Source organism: Pecten maximus, chromosome 15, assembly GCF_902652985.1.
Source record: "Pecten maximus chromosome 15, xPecMax1.1, whole genome shotgun sequence".
Lineage (NCBI taxonomy): Eukaryota > Metazoa > Mollusca > Bivalvia > Pectinida > Pectinidae > Pecten > Pecten maximus.
Window position 1 is genome coordinate 19,350,077 of NC_047029.1, and position 12,448 is coordinate 19,362,524.

The following is a 12,448-nucleotide window of genomic DNA, read 5'->3' on the forward strand; positions in this document are numbered from 1 at the left end:
ACATTACGGACAACACACCAATTATATATTCTGTACATCACACGGGAAACAAATTACCGACAACACACCTATTATTTATTCTGTACTTCACACGGGGAACAGGTTACCGACATCACACCCATTAAATATTCTGTACATCACACGGGAAACACATTATCGACAACACACCCATTATTTATTCCGTACATCACACGGGAAACACATTACGGACAACACACCAATTATATATTCTGTACATCACACGGGAAACACATTACCGACAACACACCCATTATATATTCTGTACATCACACGGGAAACACATTACCGACAACACACCCATTATATATTCTGTACATCACACGGGAAACACATTACCGACAACACACCCATTATACAGTGTGTACATCACACGGGAAACACATTACCGACAACACACCCATTATATATTCTGTACATCACACGGCGAAACACATTACCGACAACACAACCATTATATTCTGTACATCACACGGGAAACACATTACCGACAACACACCCATTATATATATTTATGTTACATCACACGGAGGAAACACAGTACCGACAACACACCCAACACACCCATTATATATTCTGTACATCACACGGAAAACATTACGACAAATTTACGTACATCACACGGGAAAACACATACCGACAACACACCAATTATTATCTTCTGTACATCACACGGGAAACACATTACCGACAACACACCCATTATACAGTGTGTACATCACACGGTAAACACATTACCGACAACACACCCATTATATATTCTGTACATCACACGGGAAACACATTACCGACAACACACCGATATCATGTTAATTCATCACAAGGGAAACACATAACCGACAACACACCCATTATATATTCTGTACATCACACTGGAAAACATGACCGACAACAAACCCTTTATATATTCTGTACATCACTCGGGGAACACGTTACCGACAACACACACTTTATATATTCTGTACATCACTCGGTAAACACATTACCGACAACAAACCCTTTATATATTCTGTACATCACACGGGAAACACATTACCGACAACACACCCATTATATATTCTGTACATCACATGTGAAACACATTACCGACAATCCACCCATTATTTATTCTGTACATCACACGGGAAACACATTACCGACAACACACCCATTATTTATTCTGTACATCACACGGGAAACACATTACCGACAACACACCAAATACATATTATGTACATCACACGAGAAACACATTACCGACAACACACCATTATATATTCTGTACATCACAAGGGAAACACATTACCGACAACCCACCCATTATTTATTCTCTACATCACACGGGAAAACACATTACCGACAACACACTCATTATATATTCTGTACATCACACAGGGAACACGTTACCGACAACACACCCATTATATATTCTGTGCATCACACGTGGAACACATTTCCGACAACACACCATTTATATATTTTGTACATCACACGGGAAACACATTACCGACAACACACCCATTATATATTCTGTACATCACACGGGAAACACATTACCGACAACACACCCATTATTTATTCTGTACATCACACGGGAAACACATTACCGACAACACACCCATTATTATGCTGTACATCACACGGGAAACACATTACCGACAACACACCTATTATTTATTCTGTACTTCACACGGGGAACAGGTTACCGACATCACACCCATTTAATATTCTGTACATCACACGGGAAACACATTATCGACAACACACCCATTATATATTCCGTACATCACACGGGAAACACATTACGGACAACAAACCAATGATATATTCTGTACATCACACGTGAAACACATTACCGACAACACACCAATTATTTCTTCTGTACATCACACGGGAAACACATTACGGACAACACACCAATTATATATTCTGTACATCACATGTGAAACACATTACCGACAATCCACCCATTATTTATTCTCTACATCACACGGGAAACACATTACCGACAACACACCCATTATACAGTGTGTACATCACACGGTAAACACATTACCGACAACACACCCATTATATATTCTGTACATCACACGGGGAACACGTCACCGACAACACACCCATTATATATTTTGTGCATCACACGTGGAACACATTTCCGACAACACACCATTTATATATTTTGTACATCACACGGGAAACACATTACCGACAACACACCCATTATATATTCTGTACATCACACGGGAAACACATTACCGACAACACACCCATTATATATTCTGTACATCACACGGGAAACACATTACCGACAACACACCTATTATTTATTCTGTACTTCACACGGGGAACAGGTTACCGACATCACACCCATTTAATATTCTGTACATCACACGGGAAACACATTATCGACAACACACCCAATTTATATATTCCGTACATCACACGGGAAACACATTACGGACAACAAACCAATTATATATTCTGTACATCACACGTGAAACACATTACCGACAACACACCCATTATATATTCTGTACATCACACGGGAAACACATTACCGACAACACACCCATTATATATTCTGTACATCACACGAGAAACACATTTCCGACAACACACCCATTATATATTCTGTTCATCACACGGGGAACCCATTACCGACAACACACCCATTATATATTCTGTACATCACACGGGAAACACATTACCGACAACACACCCATTATATATTCTGTACATCACACGGTAAACACATTACCGACAACACACCCTTTATATATTCTGTACATCACACGGGAAACACATTACCGACAACATACCGATATAATGTTAATTCATCACACGGGAAACACATAACCGACAACACACCCATTATTTATTCTGTACATCACACGGGAAACAGATTACCGACAACACACCCATTATATATTCTGTACATCACACGGGAAACACATTTACCGACAACACACCCATTATACAGTGTGTACATCACACGGGAAACACATTACCGACAACACACCCATTATATATTCTGTACATCACACGGGAAACACATTACCGACAACACACCCATTATATATTCTGTACATCACACGGTAAACACATTACCGACAACACACCCATTATATATTCTGTACATCACACGGGAAACACATTACCGACAACACAACCATTATATATTCTGTACATCACACGGGAAACACATTACCGACAACACACCCATTATATATTCTGTACATCACACGGGAAACACATTACCGACAACACACCCATTATATATTCTGTACATCACACGGGAAACACATTACGACAACACACCAATTATATATTCTGTACATCACACGTGAAACACATTACCGACAACACACCCATTATATATTCTGTACATCACACGGGAAACACATTACCGACAACACACCCCTTATATATTCTGTTACATCACACAGGGAACCCATTACCGACTAACACACCCATTATATTATTCTGTACATTCACACGGGAAACAAGGTACCGACAATCACAACCCATTAATATATCTGTACATCACACGGGAAACACATTATCGACAACACACCCATTATATATTCCGTACATCACACGGGAAACACATTACGGACAACACACCAATTATATATTCTGTACATCACACGGGAAACACATTACCGACAACACACCAATTATATATTCTGTACATCACACGGGAAACACATTACCGACAACACACCAAATATATATTATGTACATCACACGGGAAACACATTACCGACAACACACCAATATATTATTCTGTACATCACACTGTGAAACACATTACCGACAACACACCCATTATTTATTCTGCTACCATCACACGGGGAACACAGTTACCGACAACACACACATTATTTATTCTGTACATCACACGGGGAAACACAGTTACCGACAAAACACCCTTTTTATTTTGTAATCACACGGGAAACACTTACCCACAACACCCCATATATTTTGTACATCAAAACGGGGAAAAAACATTAAACCCACAAAACACCATTATATTTTGTAAATCCCCCACGGAAAAAACATTTCCCACAAACCCCCAAAAATTTTCATCAAACCGAAAAACTTACGACAAAAAACCCAAAACTGTAATCACACGGGGAAAATTTACCGACCCACCCTTTTTTATTTTGACATCACCGGAAAAAAATACCCTCACCCCAAAACCCTTATATATTTTGTACTCACAGGGGAACGTTCCCCAAAAAAAATTATATTTTTTCATCACACGGGAAAAAATACCAAAAAACCCCCTTATATATTCTGTACATCACAGGGGAAACATTCCCAAAAAACCCCCCCCTTTTATATTTGTACATCACACGGGAAAAAACATTCCGACCAACACCCCTTTTTATTCTGTACATCACACGGGGAACAGGTTACCGACATCTCACCCATTATTTATTCTGTACATCACACGGGAACACATTACCGACAACACACCCATTATATATTCTGTACATCACACGTGGAACAGGTTACCGACAACACACACTTTATATATTCTGTACATCACACGGGAAACACATTACCGACAACACACCCATTATATATTCTGTACATCACATGTGAAACACATTACCGACAATCCACCCATTATTTATTCTGTACATCACACGGGAAACACATTACCGACAACACACCCATTATTTATTCTGTACATCACACGGGAAACACATTACCGACAACACACCCTTTATATAGTGTGTACGTCACACTGGAAACACAATACCGACAACACACCCATTATATATTCTGTAGATCACACGGGAAACACATTACCGACAACACACCCATTATATATTATATACATCAAACGGGAAACACATTACCGACAACACACCCATTATATATTATGTACATCACACGGGAAACACATTACCGACAACACACCAAATATATATTCTGTACATCACACGGGAAACACATTACCGACAACACACCCATTATATATTATGTACATCACACGGGAAACACATTACTGACAACACACCCATTATATATTATGTACATCACACGGGAAACACATTACCGACAACACACCAAATATATATTATGTACATCACACGAGAAACACATTACCGACAACACACCAAATATATATTCTGTACATCACATGTGAAACACATTACCGACAACACACCCATTATTTATTCTCTACATCACACGGGAAACACATTACCGACAACACACCCATTATTTATTCTGTACATCACACGGAAACACATTGCTGACAACACACCCTTTATATTTTCTGTACATCACACGGGAAACACATTACCGACAACAAACCCATTATATATTATGTACATCACACGGGAAACACCTTACCGACAACACACCAAATATATATTCTGTACATCACACGGGAAACACATTACCGACAACACACCAAATATATATTATGTACATCACACGAGAAACACATAACCGACAACACACCAAATATATATTCTGTACATCACATGTGAAACACATTACCGACAACCCACCCATTATTTATTCTCTACATCACACGGGAAACACATTACCGACAACACACCCATTATTTATTCTGTACATCACACGGGAAACACATTGCTGACAACACACCCTTTATATTTTCTGTACATCACACGGGAAACACATTACCGACAACAAACCCATTATATATTCTGTACATCACACGGGGAACACATTACCGACAACACACCCATTATATAGTGTGTACATCACACGGGAAACACATTACCGACAACACACCCAATATATATTATGTACAACACAGGGGGAACACAATACCGACAACACACCCATTATATAGTGTAAGCAAACTTTAGCGAATTACCATATATAAAGCTTACAGTGCGATGTTTTTGATATGTGGTAAGCGTTAAAGTATGTACTGCACGTTTACATCACGAACATCGTGTAGGTAGATCAAATCAAATCAACACATGTAAATATGTATAATCGTCTTCAACCCTAAGGATTATCCTTCTTATTCCGAGATAAAGAAACAGGTGTTGATATGTACTGCTTAAATGTTGAGTCGGCTTAAGATGATTCACGCTGCCCACGGTACATGTAAACGCAACATACTGAACTTTTATTAAGTGTGGTTATCAATAGACAGAAACCAACCAATTGCAAGATGATACAATGATTAATGTCTTCTGTGTCCTTGTTAGTTGACGTTTACATGTACATCTTTGTTTTTCTTCCAATTCCTGTCCTTTTTTCGGCCTTTTCTGTCTTTGTCTAAGTCTGCTCTGACTTTCTGTGATTTATATTCTATCGCTGTCTTATTGACACACAAAAAAACATTGAAAAGTGCATGTTTTGAAGATTAGAGGAGGCACTTTTTCTGTTTTACGGAATTCAAAATAACTGCACAATTGCTACTCAATCCCAGGGTAGAATACACTTTGAAATATCGAGTTAAACCTAAATGCAAAGACGTGTTTGTTATTGTAATGTTTGGGAAATATTACAATAACAATTAAACAAGCTGGTCACTTGCATTACCAATCACATTTGCAATTGTTTTATCATGACGGCCGTTATAAATGTTGCTACTAGATTATTTTATTGATAAATCGCCTACCAACAAATTCTTTTTTTCTAGATACTAAAAACATGATTGGACATCAGAAACAAGGTATCTATATAAATATGATTTTTAGCATTCATCCTTGGACGTTGCGGCCTTACAGAAAGGGCTAGATAATTCGTAAGAGGCTAATATTTCTGGATGTAATTATTTCTCTTCTGCCAATTTAACGTCTTTCGTTCTAATATTTCATTTCACACTATCTCTATTCAGGTCTAGAAATTAAGTGCTAGCCCCGTGATAATGGCTGAAGGCTTTGTGTTCTGCTCCCTGGCCGAAACATACCAGAGTCTACAATTTTCTTAGTAATTACTTGCTCGGCATATTGGAAGTGGGACGACTGGTTCGCCTGTTGCCAATATAGTTCTGGATGGGGTGTCCTACATGGTGTTCAGCAATATTCCTCGCTCATCCCACGCATGCATTTAGCACATAATGGAGGCGTGTTTAAATTACCATTGATGTTGATAAAAGAATACACAAAACAAATGAAAAAAATATGCTTTGTACAAAACACGCAATGCATCTTTTTAACATGTTCACCTTATCTTTCACTGTATAAGGTTTACATTACCCTAAGAAATGTTTGTATACATATATATACAACATTACTCCCAAGTGATCTTAAGGTAGATATTGAGAAACGTATTGAAGAAGAGATATCCTAATTATTCAAGGTAACCTAGCTTATTTATATATACAAGTATTTATATATTTCCGTCGGAACTACATTGAGTTTACAGAGTCTTTGAGTTCTAGAAAATGAAGTTCGACTATACATCCAATCAAACAAATGTTGCAGATCAATGTCGATGTTATTGAACGATTCCTTTTCCATCGATGTGTTGTTACCGCATCTCACAGCTTGAAACGCGATCTCACAATTACATTTTGATGCCCTTTTCGAAGGATAATAGGCACGCATTGGTCAACAAATTAATTATTTGTTTTGTTGACTGTAGAATGAAGTAACAAAAATCAATATCAAAATGAAATGTATCTCTATAGAAGTAAAATTCAACCTAAACAATCTGTTCAAATGTAACATTTGTTTTTTTCTTTCTTTGAAAAACAAAATTACTACCTGAATGGTGAAACCTCTTCGTATTTTGATTATTTAGCAGAAGGCTTTAAAATATCCTACAGGTTTCATCATTTATATGGTACATTATACAAAATAGTAAATTTAGGAAAGAAAATATCCATATTGATCGTTAACGTACATCAATACTTAATTTTGTAATTTATTATTCTTCGATTTCGATTTTGATTTATTTTGTATTACAATGTCCATCTCTGAAACAAATTGTGCCCTTAGAGAAATAAAGTGGAAGAAGCCTTATTAAAAAAAAACACAAAAAAACTCGCACAAATCCGTAAGATCAAACGGCTAAGACCCCTTATACCCCCACAAAGTAATATAACACGTATTAGAAGGAATATCAATTTGTAATATGCAGGTGTTGAAATGATACTGACATGTACCTGAATAAGATTATCTGTCACTTACAATATTTCGGCCCTAATCATTGACTTCAAACGGACGTACGAACAATAAAATGAATAATCCTATTACACGTGTCAATTTTGCGTCTTTTAAAAACAATTTTGGTTCAGCAAGGTCAGGTGATCTCCTTTCGGTATAAATACTGCTGAATTCTGAGGAAAACCAAGCAATTGCAAACATTGCCCAAGATGTGCCGCCACATACCGGTTATAGGTTTCTGCTTCACGCTCTTTGCCCTGTCGTTGATTGAAACAGCGCGTAAGTACTCGTGATTAATTGAAGGATGAATCTTTATCAGCGAGGAAATGGTAACGCTTAATTGTTAGTTTAATGCATGTTCACATACTTTCAACATAATCATATTTCAATAATTATTTTTCTTTGTTTTCATGGTAGATACTCAAATGTGATTGATCGAAAACTTCTTTTCATTCCGCTACGCGGATTCATACAGTTTGCAATACAAAATTGTTTCATACCCCGATGAAAAAGGACATAAATGCTTAATAAAAACAAGGCAAGCGGCGTTGAACGGTTAACAGTCATATGTAGTACGTAAACTAACGGGTGCGAATCAACTTGAACTAGCTACAGAGTAGATTACATATATGTCCGTTTTTCTGATATAAATTGTTACCCTGCATTTTGTTATAGATTTATTCACATTGTCGGAATTATGTATCTGTAATCATGTTACAGAGGGAACCTATCCAATTCATTGCTGTTCAATATCAACATTAATCAACGGAAGATGTGTTTGTAACCCAAATTACCATGACGACGGTTCTCACCGGTGTGTCGGTAAGCTAGAATTGGTGTATAAAATTTCACTGAAATCATCTTTTGTGTCATGAAATTGTTTCCATTTTTTTTCGTTTTTGTTATTGTGGAGGAAAATATAACAATTTTAAAGGAGAGATGCAGTCTATATAACACATATTATAAATAGATCATTAATCAACCTCCTCGACTATTTCAGAGCCATGTTGGAACAAGTGTAAAGCAAATACACTCTGTAACAAATATACATTCAGATGTTCCTGTAAGAGTGGATTTGTGGGTAATCCATATGTAGGTTGTACACGTAAGTTTCAATACGTCAATCCCGTTTTATTCTTGCAGGAATACATTTTGAAAGTCAAAATGTTTTTATTTATTGCGTATATTCGCGGGTATCATCATATTTTTGCAATAATTAATATACTTTCGAAGGCAACCGTATGCTAATATTGATACATATATTAATCTGGTAAAGGTTTAAATAAGTTTTTATATTAATATTTTATTACGTGCATGTAATGCCTAAAAGACCTCGGTGAAATCAAATTTGTTCTAACAGATTACGTTTCCTACATGTTTCTATATCTGCTATTGTATAAACAGAAAGAGTGCACACTTTTGTTGATTTCCAAAGAAAATATTCGTTCAATGTGAGATTTGTACAATAATACATATGTTTCATCAGTAAATATATATCGCTTAATTTGTAATTCAGATATATGCTTCAATTCTAGAACCAGCAAAATTCCAATTTGCTCGATCAAGTTATGTTGTAAGTGAAAACGTCGGAACAGTAAAACTCCAGATAGATAGATTTTCCGGAGGACTCGGAAAAGTCACTTTGTACTGGAGATCCACAAGTATAACTGCTAAACTTAACAGCGACTACAAGGGCGCTTCCGGATCCATTACCTTCGACAGTGGTGTGAAATGGAAATCGATCATGATTCCAATCGTTAATGACCAGGTGAGTTGTTTTTTCCTTTAAAATAATCCGCCACCCGACAACAGTCGACGTTGGATATATAAACTGATCCCGTTCGTCATCCGTTTCGGGGTATATCTCCAAAGCCGTTCAAAGAAAAATGTTCCAAAACACATTATAACTTAATCTACGGATTTATCGTACGTATTAAAAGACTATCAGGAATATAATTGTGATCAAGTACGCATTTTATAGAGGGAAAGTTATCGTATTGATCACGAGACTTAAATCAGAGCCTTCAATCAAATGAAATATTTTTTATCTCGGTACAGTTCACTGAAAGTGATGAAAAGTTTAAGGTGACCTTAACATCAGCCAGTTCTGGAGGAGCGATCGGACCTCGGAAGGAAACATTTGTAACTATAAAGGATAATGATCGTAAGAATACTAATTTTACACAATTTAATTATAAGGAATGTGATTTTCTGAAGTTATTCGATCAACATTATTTAACTGGTTTCTAAATATGTTCATCACACACCTGTGATTGATAATTATGTATGTAGGCAATTAATACTTTCAGTAGTGATCGATAGACACAAATGATTTATAATCGCCAATTTTGTGATATCATTTTAAAACAAAATTATCCACTTCGTATATTTTTAGCAATAGCCAAATTCCAATTTGCACGATCAAGTTACGTTGTAAGTGAGAACGTCGGAACAGTTAAACTCCAGATAGATAGATTTTCCGGGGGACTCGGAAAAGTCACCTTGTACTGGAAGTCCACAAGTATAACTGCTAAACTTAACAGCGACTACAAAGGCGCTTCCGGATCCATTACCTTCGACAGTGGTGTAAAATGGAAATCCATCATGATTCCAATCGTTAATGACCAGGTGCGTTTAGTTAAAGATTACTTTTGTACGATCATAAATGTTTGCAATTTCTACCAAGAAAAAGTTATGATATTAAACATATTTCAAATAATCCTTTTTTGGTATTCATGGCAGAAATGAGACCCATGCAAAAAAAAAAAACAAAAAAACAGTCTACAATGAAATGTTGAACAAACATTGTTAATGCTGTGCAGAAGAATAGTTATTTAACTGTTACGTCAATGTCATCGCATAAATATTGATGTCTTTATTTCATGACAAAATATGAAATAACATGATATGTTGCCTTAAATGGCATGTGTTTACGGAATGTTTCAAACTAGATAACTTATCTTCATACAGTTCTATGAAACGGATGAAACGTTTAAAGTGACCTTAACATCGTCAAGTTCTGGAGGAGCGATCGGGCCCAGGAAGGAAACCGTTGTGACTATTAAGGATAATGATCGTAAGAATATTTCAATGTCATAGTATAATCTTCAACTCAATATGTGAGGTAATTTCAGCCATGGTTTTGTGTCAATCATCATTTAATAGAGCAGTTTAAATATACATATATAAACATTCCCTTTAACAAAAATCAAATCACGATGCAGATTTTGTTATTTGTGATGCATCGTTTATATATGCTTGTATGATCATTTTATTTTTTAGATATAATTTTAATATCGAATTCGATTTCGTATATTTCAAGCCATCGCCCAATTCCAGTTTGCTCGATCAAGTTACGTAGTCAACGAAAACGTCGGAACAGTTAAACTCCAGATAGATAGATTTTCCGGACAACTTGGAAAAGTGACTTTGAACTGGAAATCAACAAGTATAACTGCTAAACTCAACAGCGACTACAAGGGCGCTTCTGGATCTATAACCTTCGAAAATGGCGTAAAATGGAAATCCATCATGATTCCAATCGTTAATGACCAGGTAAGTCTCATTAAATAGATATATATATTACGAACCTAAATATGTGAAATATCGATCAAGAAAAAGTCCCTTATCATAATTTTCCTATTTCGAAACATCATTTTTGGTATTCATAGCATAACAGAGATCCAGGTAAAACCATTTACATCGTTTCGAGAGTGCACAATTGAACGAACATTGTTAATACTTTGCACAAAAAAATAACAATTTAGCTATTACGTCAATGTCACCACATAAATATTGATTTCTTCCTTTCGAAATAGAAAAAAAGCATGTGTATTATTTAATGGGATTTGTTCGTTGAATTGGTTTAAACTACATCTTAATTAATGTTCTTCAGAATATTTCCAAATATCTTATCTTCATGCAGTTCTATGAAAAGGATGAAACGTTTAAAGTGACTTTAACGTCATCAAGTTCTGGAGGAGCGGTCGGGCCAAGGAAGGAAACAGTTGTGACTATTAAGGATAATGATCGTAAGAGTTATCTTGACATAGTATAATATTCAACTCAATATGTGATGTTCATAGCTAATTTTAGTAACGATTGTGTGGATCCTTTAATCACAGAAAACATATTTATTGTCTGTTTGAAAATGATCAAGTCTTATTCTAGATTATTTCTTAATTATCATTTTATTTCGAATTCGATTTCGTTTATTTCAAGCCATCGCCAAATTCCAGTTTGCTCGATCAAGTTACGTTGTCAACGAAAACGTCGGAACAGTAAAACTCCAGATAGATAGATTTTCCGGACATCTTGGAAAAGTGACTTTGTAC